Source organism: Odocoileus virginianus, chromosome 18 (assembly GCF_023699985.2).
Source record: "Odocoileus virginianus isolate 20LAN1187 ecotype Illinois chromosome 18, Ovbor_1.2, whole genome shotgun sequence".
NCBI classification, from domain to species: Eukaryota; Metazoa; Chordata; class Mammalia; order Artiodactyla; family Cervidae; genus Odocoileus; species Odocoileus virginianus.
In genome coordinates this window covers 20,512,390-20,538,191 of record NC_069691.1, presented here as the reverse complement: position 1 = coordinate 20,538,191, position 25,802 = coordinate 20,512,390, and the positions used below count along the sequence as shown (strand labels likewise).

The window sequence follows — 25,802 nt, the reverse complement described above, 5'->3', positions numbered from 1 at the left end:
ATTTTAGGAATTAATGTTAGGTATCAATGCTCCTGACTTCCCCACATTAGGCCACAGCTTAATGGATTATTTCTGTCCTGACTTCTGTTCTCCATATTCTTGTGTGTAGTAAATCATCACAATCAGAAGGAAGCTGTGGTAATTAGCAATATGCCCATGAGAAAGTTCTTCTGATGGAAGCAGTCAGCAGTGATTAAGAGGAAAAAATGATTGCCTGTAAAATATTGAGTCTAAAACAGAATGTTCTATTGGATTAAAATTTGATCAGTAATATTGGTGATGGAACCCTCTGTTAGCTTGGAGAACTAAGCCCAAGGTAGTGCATCCATCTTCCTTGTCTATCTTTCCTCTGTTCCAGGTCAAGAGGTTTGCTTCTTGTTCATCCTAGCTTCAATGGGCATGAATAGAATTCTTTTCATTTCAGACCATTATTTGATGTAATCAACAGAAACAAAGACATTTTTCTCTCATTTGCTCTTACTTGGGACTTGATTCTTGTTGGCTTAGTCCCCTAAGCGAATAGTGTTTTCATAATTAGACTGTGGCAGACATCCTAAAAGGTGGGGTTATGTTTTTAAGTGAATTTCAGTTGAAAGTCTTTTGTAAAAATGATTTTTTTAAAAGACATTAATTTTAGTTCTTGAGGAACATTTTTATTTTTGGGATCAGAGCTGCTAATTTTTAGTATCCAATATAAAAAAAGTAAGGTGCTTTGAAGTGACATGCTGATTTAAAACCAAAATAAGTTTTACTGTGCCAACCCATTAAGAAGATTCTTTAGTTGACCAACTGTACTGAATAGTTGTAAAAATAAGAACTACTATTTAAATAGTTGGGTAGTAATAGTCTTTGATTCTCTTTTAGGTGATCTTTAGAATATTTTCTCATCTAGAGTTAAAAATTATTAAAAAAATTATTAACAGTTCTAGATAGTATATTTTAAGAGTACTATGCCAGGCACTGTGTAAATGCTAGGGTTTCAAAGGTAATTCAGTTTGGTGCCTGATTACAGGAAACCATTGATGTTATTTATTTATTTGTAGCTGTGCTGTGTCTTTGCTGCTGTGTTGGCTTTTCTCTAATTGCAGCAAGCGGGGGCTACTCTCTAGTTGCAACGCGTGAGCTTGTCACTGCAGTAGCCTCTCGTCGCAGAGCACAAGCTTTAGGGCACATGGGCTTCAGCAGTTGCTGCACGCTGGCCGTATGGTTGCCGCTCACAAGCTCTAGGGCACAGGCTCATTAGTTGTGGCCCGTGAGCCCAGTTGCTCCTTGGCACTTGGGATATTCCCAGACCATGGATCCAACCCGTGTCTCCTGCATTAGCTCTTTACCACTGAGCCACTGGAAAGCCTTGGAAACCAACTTTTAATGGAGATGAATTTGTTATAGAATTAGATACAAAGCTCCATAGGAGTAAAAATGAAAATTGTTTTGGAAATGAGGGTCAGTGATGTCTTCACCAAGGATGTGACCTTTGAACTGTGTGCTGAAGGAAAAGTTGGATTTCACAAGAAAAACAAACTGGAAAAAGGCATTTCTTGATAGAAATATTGAAGAGCTCAGGTGAAATGAAGGAGTTGTAAAAAGAGGTGAGGGGGCTGGGAGTGAGGGCTGTGGAACAATGTTGCATAAAAACCTCTTGTGGGAGTTTGAGTATGGTATCTTTACATGTATCTCCTCCCTATTATTTTCCCTCTTCAGTTGACATGTTTCTTTAGGTATTCCCTCATTGGTAATTTCCTGGACGTAGACATCACAGTTATCTATTACATTTCCCTTTTGTCTAACCACTTTTTAATCCTATGAAATTTGGGTGCTACCCATACAATGGATACTATGCACTTAGAAAGTGAAAATGTTAGTCACTAATTGTGTCCTACTCTTTGTGACCCCAAGGACTGTCTGCCAGGATCCTCTGTCCATGGAATTCTCCAGGCAAGAATATTGGACTGTGCACTATGAACAGAGCCAAATGCAATAATTTTCTCTAGGGTCTTTCTAGATTTTTCTTTAACATTAGATTCTGTTGACTATTATGTATGTCTTTTTTTGCATGGATTTTTTTCCCCCTTTTGTTTCTTTGAGAGATATTTCATCAATAAATCAGGTTTTGTACAGATTAAGAGAGTGAGATTCAGAGTTGGAAAGGATGGATTTAAATTCTAACTCTAGCTCTTTTTAGTTATATGACTTTTAACAAACAATTTATTTTCTAAGACTGAATACCCTACTGTATAAAAATAATTATGTCTAACATACTTAAAGTATTAAATAACCTATTTATTAAATAATTTAGAATAGTACCTGATATATAAAAACCTTTAATAAAGGTTCTCTTTTTGCTATTATTATTTTCATTGTTATCGCTATCAGTAGTACTGGTAATATTATCAGACTTGTCTAATGAAAAATTGGAGGGGGTGGGATTTGACCTCCTTTTCTATAAGAGCTGGTCTTTGACTCTCTCTCTTCGCCCTCACTGTCAAGTAACTGATCTTCTTCAATTACCTTAGTCTTAAAGCCAGCTGCTTCTGTTTTCTTTACTAAGAACCTCTGGTTCTTCCTTTTATTGCTCTGGATTATGAATTATTGAAACTCAGGCTCTAGGTCAGAGTGGACACCGACTTGGTCCGAGGCAAGGTCAGCATTGGTGTCCTTCACCCTGGATGGTCTGTCACCCAGTGCAGTCACCACAGTGATTAGAGAAATGCCAATTTTTTCAGTAGAGTTCAAGGACACCTCCAGTTTTTGCTCAGTTCATAAAATATAATTTTGAACCAAGTTTGGTGCTGTGGTATGATATGACTTTAAGAAATTAAAATGAGAATCATATATTAATGTTCTATAGCTACTTTGACCTGGAATTCAGTTTTCTAATTAGAAGAGGCTTACACTATTCATCTAATGTAGCTATTCCAAAGGACCTCCCAAAGCTGAACTGCAGAATATTTTCTTTTTCAATAATCACTTAGTTTTATAGACTTATTTTAGTCAATTCCATAATTTTGTTCTTAGAGACATGTAAAGTTTCCTATGAATCATCAGATTTGCTTATCAAACTATCAGTTTCAACATCAGTGCTTTTTGTTTGTTGAAAAGTTCAGTTTGTTCTATAACATTTTTCCTATAAATAGAAAGTAGAAAATATAATAACTAGCACTTCTGTCTACATATAATTTGAAGAAATTGGAACACAATTTAAACAGAGCACCTGCCCTTTTGGCCAAAGTACATCAGAGGAATTCTTTATATGTGCTAGAAATACATTGTCAATATAGACCTAAATATATATATGTAAAGCTGAGCTTCCTTGCCATCAGTGTCTGAAAGAGAAGAAGCAATAAAAGTTGTTATTTGTAGTAACAGCTTGTCAAGGAAGTCTTCCCAGAGGAAGTGATGTTTAAGCTAAGATTTAAAGAATATGGGTGACCAGGGAGGAACTGAAAGGAAGAGTCTTCCGAGAGAAGGGTGTTTGTGAAGACCTGATGTGAGGGAGAACATGGTGGGTTGATGGATCTGAAACAGGGTTAAAGTGCCTGGAGGGGTGGGTGGGAGACTTGAGTAGTGAGAGGTGAGGTGGAGTGCTCGGTGACTGCTGGTCGAGCTATATAAGCTGTTTAGGTTTTCAATAATCATTCTCATTTCGAAGTCATCTACCATTCTGCTTTGTCAGAAATCCAGGCACAGCAATGAATAATAATAATAATAGTAGCTGCCATATACTCAGCACCTATTGTGTGCCATTTCCTGTGCTTAATGCTCAGCTCTTTATTTCTAAAGCTTAAAATGGCTCCACAAGGGTAGGTGGTAGTATTGCAGGTGAGGAAACTGAGAATCAAAGAATTTAAATAACGTACTTTAGATTACAGTCATTTGGCCTTGACAGCCTGTGCTTAACATTTGAGAAGTGCACTTTTAGATAGTAACTACAAAATGTATGTGTGTGGGATTGATGTTATATTTCTTTCAAGAATGGATTATATTTGTATTGTTATTTGACAAATAATTTTTTTGAAAGTCTTCTTTCATGGGACCCATAAATGCTGAGCAAGTAGATAGTCAGTTTGTATTGATGGAGTATACTAAATAATACAATAGCTTGAGCTCTTCAGACTCAATCCTTTTGTGTGTGGAGGGGAAAGGACTTGGGTCTTGTCTACTTCTTCTGCCTCTGTTAACAGCTCCGAAGATGCTTTTCACCTATGGAATTCTCCAGGCCAGAATACTGGAGTGGGTAGCCTTTCCCTTCTCCAGGGGATCTTCCCATCCCAGGGGTTGAACCCAGGTCTCCCTCACTGCAGGCAGATTCTTTACTAGCTGAGTAACAAGGGAAGCCCAAGAATACTGGAGAGGGTAGCCTATCCCTTCTCCACCAGATCTTCCCAACCCAGGAATCGAAACAGGGTTTCCTGCATTGCAGGTGGATTCTTTACCAACTGTGCTATCAGGGAAGTGGAACCTCTAGGGATTAATGGTATACAAGTTGAGAATGATCTCCTCCTCTGGACTCTTTTATAGCCAAATGAATTGCCCATTAAAATTTTTCAAGTTTAATATCTGTATTAAACCAGCATATCATAAGGTTTATTCCATGGCACAATTAACATAACTTTTCTGTTCATGAAAAATGATCATTTTGCTCTTCCTTTTATCCAGGGCTGACTTTAGAAATAGACACACATTGAATGGCTCTTTATTTTCTTTACAAACTTGTGTTGATATCAGTCAAAGCCATTTCTGCTGGGACACTGAGGTTTCATTTTTCTTACAGCCCTTACAAACTAATAGACTTCCTCATGAGTGGAAATCACAGCCACCTCTTTATCCTGGCTGCCTGGTAGTTCAGTGCTAAATCCTCAACCTGATGTTTAACTAATATACCTTCCTTCAGCCATGATTCTTTCAGGTCAGCATCAAACCCAAGATACCTGACTTCAGGACCTGAACTCCTAAGCCACACCCTATAGAAATAAAGCAGTCATATAAGTTATAAAAAGATATGGTGTAAGCCCACTGACATAGCTGGACAGTGTCATGGTGAAGAACATGATATACTTTATATCAAGAAGGATCAATTTTAGTTCTATGATCAATCACAGTGCATTTTTGAAGATCCTACAAGTAAAACTAGTGAAGCAGGTGCATCTGGGGTATAAAGGGCTGCTTAAGCAAAGTAAATATCAAATTAAAAAAATTATAAACCTTAAACTTGCTAAAGCCCTCTCTAAACTCAGATTCTAAGTACCAACATCAGTAAATAGAGAACTTTCAACAAAAAGAGGGGAAATATGATCAAAATCAATGTAGTTAAATGTTGTCATTTAGAAAATGTAGAGAAAGGGTAACTTGGGAATATTTTGTATGACTCATGACTCTTGCACCTTTTCTAGTCTGCAGTTACATAAAAAAATTTTTAAATAAGTGTGCTATTTTGAGGTAAGGTTTGTTAAGTGATAGTTTGAGCTACTAATCATAATATTGTGTTCAGTAAACATGGGTACTTACTATTTTCACTTTAAATAAATAAAACCTGAAAGTTTTCCTTATATATATGCTAAGCAACAAGAGTCCTTCTAAAAAGTACCCCAAATTTAAACTACTTTTGTCTCATCGAAACAGATCAATGTTTTAAAAAGAGAAAAGAAAAATGTCGCATCGGAAAATCAGTATTGAGCATTTTGCCCAGTTGACTCTGTATTACCCATCAGTCCTCCAGTCTTATGATTACCACCAAGAAAATAGACAGAAAAGCAAGCCTGAATAACATATAAAGTGAATGATCAATAAAGAAAAAAATTAGTGATACTTTTAAGACTATTTTAAAAACAGAAGTGCATAATGAATTGGTGGTACAATTGAGGGTTGCTATATAAAATCTGTTTGCTATAAGATGCAAACAAAATTATTCTCAAGAAGGAAGATAAAAGTATTAGGAAGTAGGAATTAGATAATAAACTCGAAAAAGATAATTAGCCAGTTTGTGACTTTGATTTTTGTTTTATTTAGTAGGGTTATATATCCATATAGTATGAAGGCTCAGCCAGCCAGTTATCACCCCATACTGTAAGGAAACCAGCTTCATCAAATCAACTGATTAGCAGACTTTAAAAAATTAAACTCACCCAAATTTATACTACAGTTGATACATTATTGAATAGAAGAAGAGGTAGAATATAGATTTTTTTTATTCAGTAAAGAGGTACAGTTTTTCATCTTATAATGTAATATTTAAAGATTGTTTAAAAGATTGTCTTATATCTGTAAGGTACAGTTTTAATGAGTGACAAAAAGAAAGGCCTCAATACTCAAAATAATAATATGTGGAACTTTTTACTTTTGGCTACAGCTTGGTCAAGCTGCTTCTCAGAAATCTCTATAACTAACCAAAGCTGTGATTTTTTTCTTTTTTTTTTCCCTGTTGCCCTTTAGTACTTGGTGTTCCTGGGTTGTTAAGTATTGATAGCTTTGGTTTCTGTTAGATCTGTGCTTCCTTATTACTAGCAATCTCAACATTTTAAAAATCATAGGATTAAAGAAGAGAAACAAAAGGAGAAAAGTTACACATTAGAAAAGAGATCACTTGAAATATAAGAAGAAACATGATTCTTAAAAATGCTTGTCAGTATTATATAATCAGGTTTAAAGAGGCACTGTCCCATTTATAAATCTCAGAGTAGCTTTTTATCTTATTGCTAGCAGAGGTAAACTATAATACAGATGAACATGAGGCTTTGTGCTTTTTTTTTTTTTTTGCAATAAATGTAATAACTGAGAAAAATTATTTCTGAACTTTTGAAAGAGTGATAGTAAGCAAGGTAATTTTACTTTGAATGAACCTAAACTTTAGTTCCCAGTAATCATTTTTTACTGAGTTTCTGATGAGACTAACTAGGCCATTGATTACAATCCTCTGTTTATGACCGTTGGTAACATAATTATTCTATGCCAAGCCTTTTTACGACTAGCTTTTCTGTTATTGTGCTGATTTTCAAGGCTTTGTTTTGACATTGAGGTTCACTAAGGTGTTTGTTTCCTTTGGTTCATTGATCTGGTAGGTAGTTATACATTTAAAACTTGTTTTCCAGTGATTTCAGAGAATGTATTCCAGGTTTCAGAGAATGTATTTCTTTAGTTATTTATTTTAACTAGCTATTAAAAATAACAAAGCAAAAGAGCATCAGGGAACACTATCTAGGAAAAAAATATATGATCTACAGAAGCTAGTGTAATAAAACCCATACTCTTGTCAGTATAAAAATAGACTCCTGACAGTGCTAATTGATTTCAGTGGACCGTTTATTTCACACATGGAAAATGTTTTTGAATTTTGAGCTTAAATTGTATTCATACCTATGTTTTGGTTTGTAATACTTTATTTTTTTTTTAATTTTTCATTTATTTTTATTAGTTGAAGGCTAATTACTTTACAGTATTGTAGTGGTTTTTGCCATACATTGACATGAATCAGCCATGGATTTACATGTGTTCCCCATCCTGAACCCCCCTGCCACCTCCCTCCCCAGCCCATCCCTCTGGGTCATCCCAGTGCACCAGCCCCGAGCACTTGTCTCATGCATCCAACCTGGGCTGGTGATCTGTTTCACACTTGATAATATACGTTTCGATGTTGTTCTCTCAGATCATCCCACCCTCGCCTTCTCCCACAGAGTCCAAAAGTCTGTTCTGTACATCTGTGTATCTTTTTCTGTCTTGCATATAGGGTTATCGTTACCATTTCTAAATTCCATATATATGCGTTAGTATACTGTATTGGTGTTTATCTTTCTGGCTTACTTCACTCTGTATAATGGGCTCCAGTTTTATCCATCTCATTAGAACTGATTCAAATGAATTATTTTTAATGGCTGAGTAATATTCCATTGTGTATATGTACCACAGCTTTCATATCCATTTGTCTGCGGATGGGCATCTAGGTTGCTTCCATGTCCTGGCTATGATAAACAGTGCTGCGATGAACCTTGGGGTGCACGTGTCTCTTTCAGTTCTGGTTTCTTCGGTGTGTATGCCCAGGAGTGGGATTGCTGGGTCATGTGGCAGTTCTGTTTCCAGTTTTTTAAGGAATCTCCACACTGTTCTCCATAGTGGCTGTACTAGTTTGCATTCCTACCAACAGTGTAAGAGGGTTCCGTTTTCTCCACACCCTCTCCAGCATTTATTGCTTGTAGACTTTTGGATAGCAGCCATTCTGACTGGCATGTAATGGTATCTCATTGTGGTTTTGATTTGCATTTCTCTGATAAAGAGTGATGTTGAGCATCTTTTCATGTGTTTTTTAGCCATCTGTATGTCTTCTTTGGGGAAATGTCTGTTTAGTTCTTTGACCAATTTTTTGATTGGGTCATTTATTTTTCTGGAATTGAGCTTCAGGAGTTGCTTGTATATTTTTGAGATTAATCCTTCGTCTGTTTCTTCATTTGCTATTATTTTCTCCCATTCTGAAGGCTGTCTTTTCACCTTGCTTATAGTTTCCTTTGTTGTGCAAAAGCTTTTAAGTTTAATTAGGTCCCATTTGTTTCATAATACTTTAAATTAGTATTGAAGGAATGCAGTTTTTGTTGTTATACTTCCTATGAAGCAATGATGGTGGTGGTTTAGTTGCTAAGTCATGGCCACCTCTTGACTCTTGGTGGACTAGAGTCCACCAGACTCCTCTGTTCATGGGATTTCCCAGACAAGAATACTGGAGTGGGTTACCATTTCCTTCTCCAGGGGATCTTCCTGACCTAGGGACTGAACCCATGTTTCCCTTGTCTCCTGTGTTGCAGGCAGATTTTTTACCTGCTGAGCCATTGTGGAAGCCCCTATAAAGCAGTAATACTGCCCCAAATATTAGAGATATAGGCTGAAGGAACAGTGACTAGACTTTGGTCTCAGGAGGTGTGAGTGAGTCAGAGTTCCAGTTCTGCCACAAGAAGCTACATGGTATTGAGCTCATTTTAACCACCCTATGGTTTAGTCTCCATAACTGTATTGTAAAACCTCACTGGACAAATATTGATTGAACATCTGTAATGTGCTGCTGGTATATAAAAAACTTTTAAAGTTAGGTCAAAGAGATGGACAGGTGAACAGTAGATGACATAGGGAATGGTGATGGCTGAAGTTTATAGAGAGAGCTATAGGAGAAAAAAAAACACATAATATGTGGAGATCAATAAGTTGATGGGAGGGGGCAGTTGTGAGAAACTTCTTGAAGAAAATATCACCCAGCCTTAGTTTGCTTATTTTAGAATAGATAATTCACCCAGAATTGTTATTAGAATCAAATGATAAAATCTTTTGTGATGTGGCTTTATAAACTGCAAAGCATTTTGCAGATATGACAAATTACTGGTTCATATACCAGACACTGCTAAGAACTGGAGGTTAGAAAATGATTGTAAAGAGCACTACTCCTGAAAGTGTGATACATGGATGTTTTCTGTGTATATGTGTCCATTTAGATAATGTTTGTAATAAAAGTGTGAACATAGTCAAGATTATCTTAATTTATGAATTATAACTGAGAATGCCTTTCAATTTCAGTGTGTTTTCATATGTGTCTAAAATTTCTTTGGTGCTAGATTGAACTGCTATAGTTTTTGAGACTAATGAGGAATAGAATCAACCTTCATATGAAAATGATCAAGGATAAATGATACTTCAAGATAGACTGAATGCAAAAGAAGCTTTATCATAATATTTGGCCCCACAGCTATTGTTGTTTATGCCTTGGTTTATGTTTACATGTTTTAATAGTATTTTATTGAACACTTTAAGTCTGTAATCATCATCCCCACGAAGCATGGTTAATCCCCAAACCAAAATTAAGGTTTTCTGTTCTACACTCTCTTAGACCCGTGTACCTTCCCCTCACAGACCATTTCATTGCTGTGAAATGATTTTCATTTTAACTGATTTATGTGATTAGTGTCTTTCCCCAAAACTGTATCTTAAGTTGATTATCCAGACACCATATCTTCTTTTGCTCCCACTGTAGTACAACCTAGCATACCTGATCTGCCTGACACATAATATGTGCTCAATAAATGTTTGTTGAATTAATTATTGAACTAGGTAATACGGAAGTGCATTCTAAACTAAGTGGCTGAAGTTGCTTAATTACATGTTCAGAGTTAAATGTGCACACACACTTACTCTAGTTTTTAAACACTATAATTTTTTGAACAGTATAAATGGTCTGTCTCAGATGTATCCAAAGCAGAACTTCTACATCCTGTATTAGTGCAAGATTTATTAGAGTAAGAGAAAGCTTATAGCTTTCTTATAGCTGCTTATATTTTTTACTAAATAGCTGCTTATATTTTTTACTAAAAATAGGAAATATAGCAAATAACTAATTACTTACATCTATTGCATGTATAAATGAGGAATCCTAAAGAAAGAGGAGGGGGTAATGGTAGCCCCTTGTCTTTTGAAAAATAGCTTATTTATTTTTCTTGAAATATAGTTGATGTACAATATTATAGTTTTAGGTATATAGCATAGGGATCTGACATTTAAATTCATCACAAAATGATCACCACAATATGTCTTGTAACCATCTGTCAACATATGAAGTTGTTACAATATTATTGACTATATTCACTAAGCTGTATGTTACATCCCCTTGCCTTATTTATTTTGTAATCTTAAATTTGCCTCTTTTAATCTCCTTTACCTATTTCACCCTTTTGTTCACCCCTTTTCCGCTTTTGCAGCCACTGTCTTTTCCTCTGTATCTATGAGTCTATTTCTGTTTTGTTTGCTTTGTGTTTTAGGCTCCACATATAAGTGAAGTCATACAGTATTTGTCTTTGCCTGGCTTATTTCATTTAACATAATACTCTCTAGATCTATTTATGTTGTTACAAATGGCAAGATTTCGTTTGTTTTATGGCTGAATAATAATCCTTACATACACACATAACACATATATATATATACCATATCTTCTTTTATCCACTCATCAGTGGACGATTAGATTGCTTCCATATCTTGGCTATTGTAAATAATGCTGCAATTAGCATAGGGGTTTTTGTTTTCTTCATGTAAATACCAAGACATAGAATTGCTAGATCATATGGTAGTTCTATTTTTAATTAACTGAAGAACCTCCATACTATTTTCCATAGTGGCTGCACCAGTTTACATTCCCAGTAACAGTGCAAAACTGTTCCTTCTTATCCACATCCTCACCAATATTTATTATTGGTTGTGTTTTTGATGATTTGTATTCCCCTGATCATTAGTGATGTTGCGTATCCTTTTATATGTCTTTTGGCCATCTCTGTGTTTTCTTTGGACATATGTCTATTCAGATCCTCTGACCATTTTTAAAATCACATTATTTATTTATTTTTTTCTGAAACTGAGTTGTATGAGTTCTTTATATATTTTGGATATTGACCCTTTAGGGGATGCATCATTTGAAAATACCTTTTCCCATTCAGTATGTTGCCTTTTCATTTTATTGATGGTTTCCTTCACTGCAAAAGCTTTTTAGTTTGACATAACCTCATTTGTTTTACTTTGCTTTTGTTGCTCTTGCCTGAGGAGACAGATCAGAAAAATATTACTAAGGCTGATGTCAGATAGTTTACTGCTTGTATTTTCTTCTAGAAGTTTTGTGGTTTCATGCCTTACATTTAAGTCTTTAATTTATTTTGAGTTTTTTATTATATGTGGTATGAGAAAATTCTTTTGCATGTAGCTTTCCAGTTTTCCCAACACCGTTTATTGAACAGATTATTCTTTCCCCATTGTGTATTCTTAGTGCTCTAGTCAAGGACTCAGTTTAGTCGCTCAGCCATGTCTGACTCTTTGCGACCCCAAGAATCGCAGCACGCCAGGCCTCCCTGTCCATCACCAACTCACGGAGTTTACTCAAACTCATGTCCATCGAGTCGGTGATGCCATCTAGCCATCTCATCCTCAGTCTTCCCCTTTTCCTCCTGCCCCCAACCCCTCTCAGCATCAGGGTCTTTTCCAGTGAGTCAAGTCTTTGCATGAGGTGGCCAAAGTATTGGAGTTTCAGCTTCAGCATCAGTCCTTCCAATGAACACCCAGGACTGATCTCCTTTAGGATGGACTGGGTGGATCTCCTTGCAGTCCAAGGGACTCTCAAGAGTCTTCTCCAACACCACAGTTCAAAAGCATCAATTCTTCGGCGCTCAGCTTTATTCACAGTCCAACTCTCACATCCATACATGACCACTGGAAAAGACATAGCCTTGACTATACAGACCTTTGTTGGCAAAATAATGTCTCTGCTTTTTAATATGCTGTCTAGGTTGGTCATAACTTTCCTTCCAAGGAGTAAGCGTCTTTTAATTTCATGGCTGCAGTCACCATCTGCAGTGATTTTCGAGCCCCCCAAAATAAAGTCAGCCACTGTTTCCCCACCTTTTTGCCATGAAGTGATGGGACTGGATGCCATGATCTTAGTTTTCTGAATGTTGAGATTTAAGCCAACTTTTTCACTCTCCTCTTTCACTTTCATCAAGAGGCTCTTTAGTTCTTCTTCTCTTTCTGCCATAAGGGTGGTGTCATCTGCATATCTGAGGTTATTGGTATTTCTCCTGGCAATCTTGATTCCAGCTTGTGCTTCCTCTAGCCCAGCGTTTCTCATGATGTACTCTGCATATAATTTAAATAAGCAGGGTGACAATATACAGCCTTGACGTACTCCTTTTCCTATTTGGAACCATGTCCAGTTCTAACTGTTGCTTCCTGACCTGCATACAGATTTCTCAAGAGGCAGGTCAGGTGGTCTGGTATCCCCATGTCTTTCAGAATTTTCCACTGTTTATTGTTGATCCGCGCAGTCAAAGGCTTTGGCATAGTCAATAAAGCAGAAATAGATGTTTTTCTGGAACTCTCTTGCTTTTTCAATGATCCAGTGGATGTTGGCAATTTGATCTCTGGTTCCTCTGTCTTTTCTAAAACCAGTTTGAACATCTGGAAGCTCACGGTTCATGTATTGCTGAAGCCCGGCTTGGAAAATTTTATTCTATTTTTGTGAATAGCTTTGGTATTTTGGTGAGTGCATTGAATCTGTATATTGATTTGGGTGGTATGAATATTTTAACAGTACTGATTCTTCCATTTCATTAGTATATCCTTTTCATTTCTTTGTATCTTCAGTTGCTCTCATCAGTGTCTTACAGTTTTCAGAGTAGTCTTTCACTGTCTTGGTTGTTTGTTTTTAGATATTTTATTCTTTTTGATGCAGTTTTAAAATTATCAGAAAAAGAATTAATGATATATAGAAATGAACCTAGTTTCAAATGCTTATTGGTGAAGTCTTTTGACCTTTCTACTTAAGTTTCTAAATATAGTATCCATGGGAAGAGACAAACCCAGGATCTTCCTTCTCCACCACCTTGTTCCCCCATCTCTCCCCTTCAGTTATTTTTTTGCATTTTCTGTTTCCAGTCAGGTGGATTAATAGATTATATAGTTTAGTTTTCATTAAACTAACTTTATAGTGTGGAAAGGCAGCTTAAAATTCTTCTAACATGCAGCCTATGGATTGAAGATAGTACTAATACTGCAAGCAGAATCAAGATGGCAGAATAAGTGCTCCTCTAATTCTTTGACAGTCATGTAGAAAATGCCTGTTTAGACAGGCACTGTCTGAATGGTGAGAAGTTGGCGCCACAGATTCTACATACTGAGAATATTTTTGATATACAGATTTATGTCCATTATCTTTAATGATGAAGACCTCACCTAAGTACATATGCCATTTGATTTGCTAATGCAGTTGCTTCAGTTAACAGAACACTTCATTATTTAATCTTTGGCTTTTTATTTTATAATTCCTATTTTTCTGTATTTTTGTAAAGTATATACTTCTAAACATGTATGTAATATACAAGTAATTTTTTAAGTAAAAGAGGAACATTATTTTAAAAGTTTGCAAACTACTGAACTAGTATATTAGTTACCATTATCACTTTCTATGAAGAAGGTGCTATTTACACACAATAAAATCCATTTAAATGTACAGTTTAATGAGTTTTGCCAAACATGTATTTTTGTATAAACACTGTTGCACTCAAAATATAGAACATTTTCATCACCCCATATAGTTCCATCTGTCCTCTTCACTCTCAGTTCTTCCCCTCGCCCATTTCCAGTTTCAGAAAAGTCCTCATCTGCTATCATTTAGCTTGTTTTGTCTTTTCTAGAATTTCAAATAAAACCTTACAACATATATACTCCTTTATGTTGTGTTTCTTTTACTCAGCATAATGTTTTGGAGGTTCATCCGTAATTTTATGTCTCTCAGTGCTTCATTCTTTTTCATTCATGAATAACAGTCCATCATAACAATATATTATGGTTGTTTACTCACTACCTACTGTTGAACATTTGGTTTGTTTTCTGTTTTGAGCATTCATACATTGCTTTTGTGTGAAGATGCATTTTTATTTTTCTTGTGTAAATACCTAGGAGTGGATTTGTTGGGTCATACAGAATGTGTTTTTTTAACCTTGTAAGCAACTGCCCTACTGTTTTCCAAAATGCTTATATGCCCACCAGCAGTGTGTGACTTCTAGTCGCTTGACATCCTTACCAAAGAGTTATCAGTGGTTTCAATTTTAGTCGTATCAGTGTGTTATAAAGTGGTATTTCACTATAGTTTTAGTTTGCATTTCTCTGATAATAATGTTGAAAATCTTTTGTGCTTATTGGCAACTATATATATCTTAATAGTTTATTAACTACTGATAGTTTAATTTTCTTCCATTTATACTTTTATTTAAATCAGTAAGTACCTCATCTGTGTCTAATAGATTTTTAAAATACACTTAGATGAGTTCAAGTAATTTTTTTTAAATTTTAAGTTAAAGCCTAAGAGATTAAGAAAAGAGAAAATTTAATAATAATAAATTAACTTAGGTCAAGTTTATGTTTTCAGTCAGAAATAAATAGAATTATACCAAAATAAAAAGACATGAGATGTTTTATTTAGTTGTAGATATCCTCTTATCAGCTTGTATTAAGAAATGTGAGAACTTATGAGTAGATGGTATGCTAATTGTAGTAATACTGTGTGGTTGCAGTGTACTGTGGACAGAGCTAGACAAGATCAATAAGCTACTGTATGGTGAGGTCTTACTCACTGGGGCTCAGAATCAAGGTAGAATGGCAGACACAGGATTGACCATGAACGTGAAAGAATGTTATATTTTGTGGGAGTACAGAAGAAACTGACTGCTCTTTGATCTTGACTGGGATGTAATAGCCTTCAAAGTGGAGGTGACAGCTTTGACTGGAGATTAATAGTAACCTTAATTTTCAGAACTTTCTATTTGGACATAAGATTTCTAGCATTTAGGTAATATTTTAGTGACTCTCTGTAGAGAGCATAAATAAGTATTAGTCACTGAGGCTTATTGCTTTTTTCACAGAGATTAGTGGTTCTCATCAGTACAGTTCAGTCACTCAGTCGTGTCCAACTTTTTGTGACCCCATTGACTGCAGCACGCCAAGCTTCCCTGTCCATCACCAACTCCTGGAGCTTGGTCAAACTCATGTCCATTGGGTCGGTGATGCCATCTAACAGTCTCATCCTCTGTCATCCCCTTCTCCTCCTACCTTCAATCTTTGCCAGCATCAGTCTTTTCCAGTGAGTCAGTTCGTATCAGGTGGCCAAAGTATTGGAGCTTCAGCTTCAGCATCAGTCCTTCCAATGAATATTCAGGACTGATAATGGTTCTAACACACATACTGCAAATATTATGGATAATATTTATGGGATGGATAACTTTTTTGTTTTAATCTTGTTAATGAACCTTGAATCATGACCATGATAAATTACATAATTGTTGTTAATGCTAATTTGAAGACTGTGGAGCTGAAAGAGAGCTTAAATATTATATAGACCTGTGGGTTTTATTTTTAATCTGTATTTTAAAAAAATTTAATTCATGACAAAATAAACATAACATTAAATTTACCATCATAATCATTTTAAGTGCACAGTTCAGTAGTGTTAAGTAGATTCACATTGTTGTGCAACCAGTCTCAAGAACTCTTCATCTTGCAAGAAGTGAAACTGTACATTCATTAACCAGCAGCTTTTCATTTCCCCTGGTTACCTCTATTTTACTTGTTGTCGCTATGATTTTGACTACTCTGGACATTTCATATAAGAGGAATCATACAGTATTTGCCTTTTTGTGATTGGCTTATTTCACTTAGCGTGAGGTACTCCAGGTTCGTCTATGTTGTAGCATTAATCAGAATTCCTTCCTTTGTAAGACTAATACTCCATTGTATGTATACTTCTCATTTTGTTTATCCATTCGTCTGTTGAGACATTTGAGTTGCTTCCAGTTTTTGACTGGTTGTGAATAGCTCTGCTATAAACATGAGGATGCAAGTGTTTCTTTGAGACACTGCTTTTAATCCCTTTCAGGTATATACCCAAGAGTGGAATTGCAGGATCATGTGGTACATTCTACTTTTATTTTTTTGAGGAACTGACATTACTGTTTTCCACACTGGCTATACCATTTTACACTCCTCCCAACAGTACGCAAATGCTCCAATTCTCCACATCCTTATCAACACGAGTTATTTTGTCATTTTTCAGTAGTGCACATTCTAAAAAGTGGAAGGTGTTTTCCTGTATATTTAAAAGTCAGATTCCTTTCTTTTTCTTCTCCTAGCCTTCCTCCCTGCCCTTCTTTCCTCTTTATCTACTCCTTCCTTCCTTTCTCTCTCCTGTTTCCTCTTCCTCCTAGCAAATAGGTCTGTATGTAAAACTGCTCTTCCTAGAACCGTGTTGAAGGAGTGGGACTGGGAAACCTAGAGCTTCACTTCTGCTTGCTCCACTTCTCCCTGAAGCAGCAAGGAGGAGAACAGGAAAGACAAGACGTTGGTCTGTTTCACATTTTTAAGGTTGAGGAAACTGAGGTCCCGAAAAGTGAAGTGACTTGGCCACAGCTACACAGAAAATTAAGACTAGAATGCCTAACTCTCCCTTTAATAGTTCCTGAAGCTATAGAGAGATCAAAGAAATACTGAGAGATCCCTAATAATTTTTTTCTGAGTAAGATTGTGAATTAGCTTTCTCAGGTTTATCTATTCTGTAGCATAATATTTTCTGAAGTGTGGAATGTATATTCCATTGAGCTGTGAAATGATTTTAAATGGTCCAAGATGATAAAACAGACTTCAAGTGGTTATGAGAAAGAGCTTTAAGAAAACATTGATCTGCAGGGTGAGGGTTATTCCCTCTTCCATTGTCTGTCACTCACTTCAAGTAATCAGCAAGGTCAGTTGGGTGCAGGATACCTGTAATACTTCACAAATATTTGCTGATCTTTCCCCACTCCCATGTACATACTTTTGAAAAAAGAGCAGAATCCAGACTCAAAGATAATAGGTAGCAGTAGCTGGCTTATATTAAATAACTCTTTTGATATCATTTACTTTTAATATATTGTAATAATGAATGTTGGAGAGTATTAGTATTCTAGTTCTTCTGTTATAAAAGTTTTTTAAGAAATTTTACAATTGGGGAATTTAAAGAAACTGTTGAGTATTTGAAAAGACAGGTGGTACAATGAAATGGCATATATGTTATCTTGGTTTGTACTAAAGAAGCAAACTTGAATATGAAGATTTCAGTGCAAGTCATTTATTTCATGGGTGATCCCTGGAAATGCCAGTAGGTTACTGGGAAAATGAGACAGTGAAGGGATTTTATCTAACAGAGATATGATTATACAAGTTACAGCTGTAGGTAATTGGAGATGATCACATTGGGACCAGTCTGGGAACCACTGTTATGCCACATCTCAAGAGTTACTTCACCTGAGGGCAAAGGAAGCCTAGGGTATTTATATAGACTCCTGTCCATCATTGGCCAGTCACAGGTAGGGGTTAACTTCCTGACATTTATAGCTGATGTGCAAGTGGGCAAATAGGGTGCTAAAGTTCTGATAAATCTCTCAGATGCTGTAATGTAAAGCTAGACAAGTGTACATTGAAGTGGTATGGGTGAGTATGTATGGTCTTTGGGTATACACTACATGTGTGTTAGAAGAATAGCTACCTTTGGTAATTTCTATTGTGACTGAACATTTTCAGAGAAAATGTCTTGAAACTGAAAAGGAAACTTTTTTTGGTATTAAACATAGCCCTTCTAGTTCCTACTTATGTTTATCTTCTTATCTTTTTCTCAGTGGGCAGAATACTGGAATTCTATTTGTATATTATTTTATCTAGTTGAATAAAGACTGTTATTAGTTCCTACACCAGTCTTTTGTTCCCTACTAACCCACATTATTTTAGGTTTTCTTTGTTAAGTCATTTAGTAATTTATATTACTTGTTACTGGACTTTCTGCAACTTCTCTTCATTTTAAGTTGATGAGCCTATTTTCTGTAACTGCATTTTCAAGAAAATACATTTATCAAAGTCTTATATAATTTAAATTTCTGGCCACAAGTAAAACTCCATAGTTTATTAACAATTTATCATCATTTGGATGGTAATTTAAATTTTAGTTATGCAGATTACTGAAATAAGCCCCAAAGTTATAGCATATCTATATCAACTATTTGATAGTTAGTATAATGTATTTTAGAACTGTGTTAAGTGGAAACAAGGAGCAACAGTTAGAACTGGACATGGAACAACAGACTGGTTCCAGTCGGGAAAGGAGTACGTCAAGGCTGTATATTGTCACCCTGCTTATTTAACTTATATGCAGAGTACATCATGAGAAATGCTGGAGTGGATGAAGCACATGTTGCAGTCAAGATTGCCAGGAGAAATATCCATAACCTCGTATATGCAGATGATACCACCCTTATGGCAGAATGAGAAGAACTAAAGAGCCTCTTGATGAAAGTGAAAGAGGAGAGTGAAAAAGTTGGCTTAAAACTCAACATTCAGAAGACTAAAATAATGGCATCTGGTCCCATCACTTCATGGCAAATAGATGGGGAAACAATGGAAACAGTGAGAGACTATTTTTTTGGGCTCCAAAATCACTGCAGGTGGTGACTGAAGCCATGAAATTAAGAGACGCTTGCTCCTTGGAAGAAAAGTTATGACCTTTCTTGACAGCATGTTAAAAAGTGGAGACATTACTTTGCCAACAAAGGTCCGTCTAGTCAAAGCTATGGTTTTTCCAGTAGTCATGTATGGATGTGAGAGTTGGACTATAAAGAAAGCTGAGCACTGAAGAATTGATGCTTTTGAACTGTAGTACTGGGGAAGACTCTTGAGAGTTGCTTGGACAACTCTCAAGGAGATCCAAACAATCCATACTAAAGGAAATCCGTCCTGACTGTTCACTGGAAGGACTGATGCTGAAGCTGAAACTCCAATACTTTGGCTACCTGATGCTAAGAACTGACTCATTGGAAAAGACCCTGATTCTCGGAAAGATTGAAGGTGGGAGGAGAAGGGGACAACGGATGATGAGATGGTTAGATGGCATCACCAACTCAGTAGGCATGAGTTTGAGTAAACTTCAGGAGTTGGTGATGTATAGGGAGGCCTGGTGTGCTGCATTCCACAGGGTCTCAAAGAGTCGGACACGACAGAGCACCTGAATTGAACTGAAGTGGACACACTGATTTAATCCTAAATACTTTGTGCTAATAATATAAAGTTAAAATTAAGCAATAGGAATTAACTGTGCTGCAAAAGAGATTGAATTGGTTAAATTATTTTGTAAGTATCTAAATTCATTTGCTTTGTCTTCTTAACTCTATTGGCAGACGAAAAAAAAAGAAAAAACAATACTGCTGGCAATATAAATAGAAATATCTGAAAAATGAAAGCCACAGTAGATTGTAAATACACAACTCTGATGTTTAGAGGGCTTACCCTTGATAACAACTAGTAATATCTTCCTTAAGTGATATATATACAATAGCAAATAAATTGAATGACTTTCCTTCAATTAAGTATCTATCTTATGCAGAGTCAAATAATTGAGTGTTTTGCTTCATTTAAAAAGGGATTCATTTTATGTTAATACACAATAATTTGAAGAATCTTTGTTTAATTATGTTCTTGGTCATTACTCCCACAGGTGTTTTATGATGCTATTTTGGCCACATATCATTATGAAAGCCAAATAAATTACTGCTTCATTTTTTGGGGGGAAATACCCATCCCCCTCACACACACCAGCGTCTATTTTCAGTGTTGAATTAATTACATTCTATAATTGTATTTTTGTTATAGTCAAGAAAAGAAATATTCTACATACTTTTTTTTTCCCTGCCTTTTAGATTTTAGTTAGCTGCAATTTATTTATGGTGAAAGACATGAATCCTAGGTGACACAATTCAGTGTGCTAAGAGAAGTGATTTTATCCCTATATCCCACACTTTGTTCATGATACAGGACATTTTTGTCATGCCAGAAAGTTTTCTGTGCCTCTTCCCAGTCCATCTATGCCTTCCTCTTGTATCAACTCAATCTGAGAAGCAAGCCCTTCTCATTTATAGATATATAAATAGTTTGTGTATATAATTTGTAGATAATACATAATATAAATATATAAATTTTATTTCATTTTTGAAAAGCCATGTAACCTCACAGAAGAATTTGAAGTTAAAGAGATGAAATTTATTGAATACTCTTTTGAACTACTGATTAAGGATTGAATATTGATGTTATGATTTAAAAAATCTCTAAGATAGATCACATGCTAGGCCACGAAACAAGCCTCAGTAAATTTAAGAAAACTGAAGTCATATCATGCATGTTTTCTTACCACAATGCTATGGGAGTAGAAATCAACTACAAAAGAGAAACTGCAAAAGCACTAACAGGTGGAAGCTAAGCAATATGCTGCTACAACCAATGGATCACTGCAAAAAGAGGAAATTTAAAAATATCTGGAAACAAATGAAAGTGAAAGCACAATAATCCATAACCTATGGGATGCAACAAAGACCTAAATAGACATTTCTCTGAAAAAGACATACAGATGGCCAACAAAAATATGAAAAGATGCTCAGCATCACTAATTATTAGAAAAATGCAAATCAAAACTACAATGAAGTATCACTTCACACTGGTCACAGTGGCCATCTTAAAAAAAATTTACAAACAATAAATGTTGGAAAGGGTGTGAAGAAAAGGGAACTCTCTTACACTACTGGTGGGAATGTGAATTGATACAACCATATAGACAACAGTATGCAGTGTACAGGTGCTCTGTCATGTCCAACTCCTTGTGACCCGATGGACTACAGCTTGCCAGGCTCCTCTGTCCATGGAATTTTCCAGGAAAGAATACTAGAGTGAGTTGCCATTTCCTCCTCAGGATCTTCCTGACCCAGGGATCGAACCTGTGTCTCTTGGGCCTCTTGCATTGGTAGGTGTATTCTTTACCATAGTGCCACCTGGGAATCCCAGAGAGCAGTATGGAGGAGATTCCTTTAAAAAACGAAAAATAGGGCCCGATAATTCCTCATGGCGGCGGGGGTGGCGGCGGCTGGTTGGGTGCGGCGCTGCAGCGACTGATCTGCTGCTAGCCTGGCGGCCGAGCGTCGAGCTCCAGCTCGGCTTCCGCGTGCCCCTCGGGCTCCGCACCCCTGATGCTGCTCAGGCGCTGAGCCCGCTCCGGCCGGGACGATGGTGAAGTATTTCCTGGGCCAGAGCGTGCTCCGGAGTTCCTGGGACCAAGTGTTCGCTGCCTTCTGGCAGCGGTACCCGAATCCCTATAGCAAACATGTCTTGACGGAAGACATAGTGCACCGAGAGGTGACCTCTGACCAGAAGCTCCTGTCCTGACGACTCCTGACCAAGACGAACAGGATGCCCCGCTGGGCTGAGCGACTGTTCCCTGCCAATGTTGCTCACTCAGTGTACATCCTGGAGGATTCTATTGTGGACCCACAAAACCAGACCATGACCACCTTCACCTGGAACATCAACCTCGCCCGGCTGATGGTGGTGGAGGAACGATGTGTTTAGCGTGTGAACTCTGATAACAGCGGCTGGACCGAAATCCGCCGGGAAGCCTGGGTCTCCCCTAGCTTATTTGGCGTCTCCAGAGCTGTCCAGGAATTTGGTCTCGCGCGGTTCAAAAGCAACGTGACCAAGACTATGAAGGGTTTTGAATACATCTTGGCCAAGCTGCAAGGTGAGGCCCCTCCCAAAACCCTTGTTGAAACAGCCAAGGAAGCCAAGGAGAAGGCCAAGGAGACGGCACTGGCAGCTACGGAGAAGGCCAAGGACCTTGCCAGCAAGGCAGCCACGAAGAAGCAGCAGCAGCAGCAGTTCGTGTAGCCGGCCCAGGCCCCGAGGCAGCAGCCTAGCAGACTACCGGCGCCGGTCCGTGCCCCCGCCTCCTGTACTTTATCATTAAAAGCCAGCTTCTAGCCCTCTTGACTGTCTGGGTGGTGGGCTGAGGGCAGGGGCCCTGTTTGGCATCTCCAGCACAGCCAGCCCGTTCCCTGTGTCTGAGCTGGGCCTCCTCACTCCTGCATCGGGTGGCCAAGGACAGAGGCAGTGACTTGCCCAGGGTCACTGCATCCAGGTGAAGTGGTCGTAAATGCTAGACTGTGAGCTCCATGAGGGCAGGGACCGTTGTTTTATCCTCTCATGTGTCCCAAGTATCTGAAACAAAATCTTACGTGTAACAAGCACTCAATAAATACTTGTTGAATTCAATTGGACCCCCCCAAAAAAAATAAAAAAATAAAAATAGAACTCTCATGTGACCCAGCAGTCCCACTCCCAGGCATATACCCAAAGAAAGCCATAATTCAAAAATATACATGCACCCTGGGCTTCCCTGATATCTCAGTGGTAAAGAACCTGCCTGCCAGTGCATGATACTCACATTCAGTCTCTGGTCCAGGAAGATCCCACATGCTGTGGAGCAGTTAAGCCCATGTGCCACAGTGCTCTAGAGCCCATGAGCTGAAACTGTTGAGCCCATGTGCTGCAATTCCTGAAGCCTACAAGTCCTAGAACTGATGTTCCACAAGAGAGACCACCATGTTGCAAGGCATGCACACAGCAACTCAGGAAGAGCCCGCCTCTCACCACAACTAGAGAAAAGCCAGAGGAGCAATGAAGACCCAGCACAGCCATAAGTAAATGAATAAAATTATAAAAAAGATACATGCATCCTTTTGTTCATTGCAGCACTATTCACAATAACCAAGACATGGAAGCAACCTAAATGACTATCAACAGAGGAATGGATAAAGAAGATGTAGTACATATATACAATGAATGTTATTTAGTCATTAAAAGGAATGAAATTGTGTCATTTGCAAAGATATAGATGGACATAGAGACTATCATACGAAGTGAAGTAAGTCAAAAAGAGAAAAGCAAACATTATGTATTAACACATATATATATAGAATCTAGAAAAATGGTATGAAAGTTTAGTCACTCAGTTGTGTCCAACTCTTTGTGACCCCATGGATTGTAGCCCACCAGGCTCCTCTGTCCACTGAATTCTACAGGCAAGAATACTGGAGTGGGTTGCCATTTCCTTCTCCAAGGGATCTTCCTGACCCAGGGATTGAACCCAGGTCTCCTGCATTGCAGGCAGACTATTAACCGACTGAACCACCAAGGAAGAAAAATAACATAGATGATCTTATTTGCAAAACAGAACTAGAGACACAGACATAGAGAACAAACATATGGATAGCAAGGGGAAGGGGCGGGATGAATTGGGAGATCAGTGTAAAGCAACTATACTCCAATTAAATAGGGAAAAAAAAAACCCATGGGATGCAGCAAAAGCAGTACTAAGAGGGGAGTTTATAAAATACAAACTTATTGTAGAAAACAAGCAAACAAAAATCTCAAATAAATAACCTAACCATATACATTAAAGGAGCTAGAAAAATAACAAACAAAACCAAAGTTAGTGGAAGAGAAGGAATCATGATCACAGCAGATTTAAATGAAATACAGAATAAAAATCAGTAGAAAATATCAGTGAAACTAAGACTTGGTTCTTTAAAAAGATAAACAAGTAGAGAACAAGATGGCAGAGGAGGAGGTGGAAGTGAAGTACATCTCTCTCCTCGGACACATCAGGATACATTCAGACACAGAAGTGCATGCAGAACACCAGTTGAGAGCAGACAGGAGTACATGACCAATGGGAAAAAATATATAGAAAACCACACAAAACTTGGTAGGATGAAGAAACTAGGGGGAAAAACAGGAGTGTTAGTAAGAATGGACCTGCCCTCAGTGGGTGGGAGAACTGAAGCACAGTTCCCCACATCTGAGCAATTATCTGAGTCAGAGATTTAAGGCTGAGAGTGAAACAGCTGTTCTGTGGCAGCCTAAACAGAATGAGAATCAGACAGTCCTTGCCGCAGCCATACATCTTCCGGACAGGAATGCTGGTACTCTAGAAGGCGCAGTGGCTGGGAGCTGGAGTTTAGGGATTGTGGAGCGATTCCAGGGCAGGGGCTGCTGTTGATTGTGGAGGGACAGATCTGAGGGGATGTGAGGGAGGAGAATGGGGGGAGGGGGGAAATGCTGGTGCAGGAAAGCCAGGCAGCCATGGAAGCAAGGCGATACTGCTGAGTCACACGTAGGGGTTGGAGCCCTCACCACAGCCTCTCTCCCCACATGCCAGCATTGGCAGCTGAACAATAGAGAGGCTGGCCCATCAAATTCTGACTCACTGAACTACAGAGCAGGACCCCACCCAGGGTGCTCCTTTAAGTGACTGATGCCCCAAACTGCAGAGTAGGATCCTACTCAGGGTGCCCCTTCAAGTCCCTGATGCACCGATCTACAGAGGAGGCCCAGCCAGGGAGTCCCCTCTATGTGCCTGACTCAGGGAACAACAGAGAAGGACCTCAGACAAGGGAACCATCTAACCGTCTCTCCCTGAACGGGCAGAGCTAATGGAGAAAGAGTGGCCAAAGAGACCTTCTGATCGCTAGTGACAAGAGGCTCGAAAAAAAGACTCTAATAGGGCCATAACTCCTGCGGCAGAGGGTATCCCTGCACCCTTGGCACCACCAGGGTCCCCATAAGCCAAGCAGCTGTACCACCTTTATGCTCAACTCTCACTGCAGCAGAGCTGCCACAGACAAAAAGTCTTGTGTCTATGCATGCGGGGTCGCTTCAGTCGTGTCCAACTCTTTGTGACCCTGTAGACTGTGGTCTGCCAGTCTTCTCTGTCAGGGAGGGTATTCTCCAGGCAATACTGGAGTGTACTGGCCAATACTGGTTGCCATACCCATCTAGAGCACTATATTTCCTGCTGCCCTAGCCGCCAACTCCCCTGAGTACCTGGTGCTGCCAGAACCCCTGTGACCCAAGCAGCTGCACCACCTCCACACCTGACCCTCACAGGGGCAAACCCAAGTCCTCCAGGGCAGCCTCAGGAGCAAACCCCAGTGATGATCCACATGTAGAGGTGGAAATAAAACCACAGTTGAAACCCAGGGGCAGTGTGGCTAAGGAAGAAGACCCAAAACCTTTCCACCAACTGTACAAGCTGCAGATTAAATCCACACAATCAACTAGGCAGACTCTGTGTCTTATGGAATATATAAAAGGTCATTGAGAGCTCCCACAAAACGTACTAGTTCTGGTAACTGTGGACACTGGAGGCAAGAAAACACGGGAGTAGGACCAGATTAGAATCTGAGCTGGGACAGCAGGTCCAGAGATGAACACAGTGTTGGATGGCATCCTGGGGAGGTGAGGGGGACTGTGACTCCCATCGAGGGAGAGGACTCCTGACAGCAGTGACTCGAAAACAACATCTATTATTCTTATTTTTGACTTGTTCTGTAGAATCTTTTGGA

General features: G+C 38.2%; 1 protein-coding gene and 1 pseudogene across 9 annotated transcripts in view; both read left to right on the top strand.

Moving 5' to 3' along the window:
• Nucleotides 1-25,802, top strand: part of RFX3 (regulatory factor X3) — a 427,651-nt gene that overhangs the window by 253,101 nt on the left and 148,748 nt on the right. The gene's annotated exons all lie outside the window — the stretch shown is intronic.
• On the top strand, nucleotides 21,468-23,590 carry LOC110128563 (PRELI domain-containing protein 1, mitochondrial pseudogene; annotated as a pseudogene).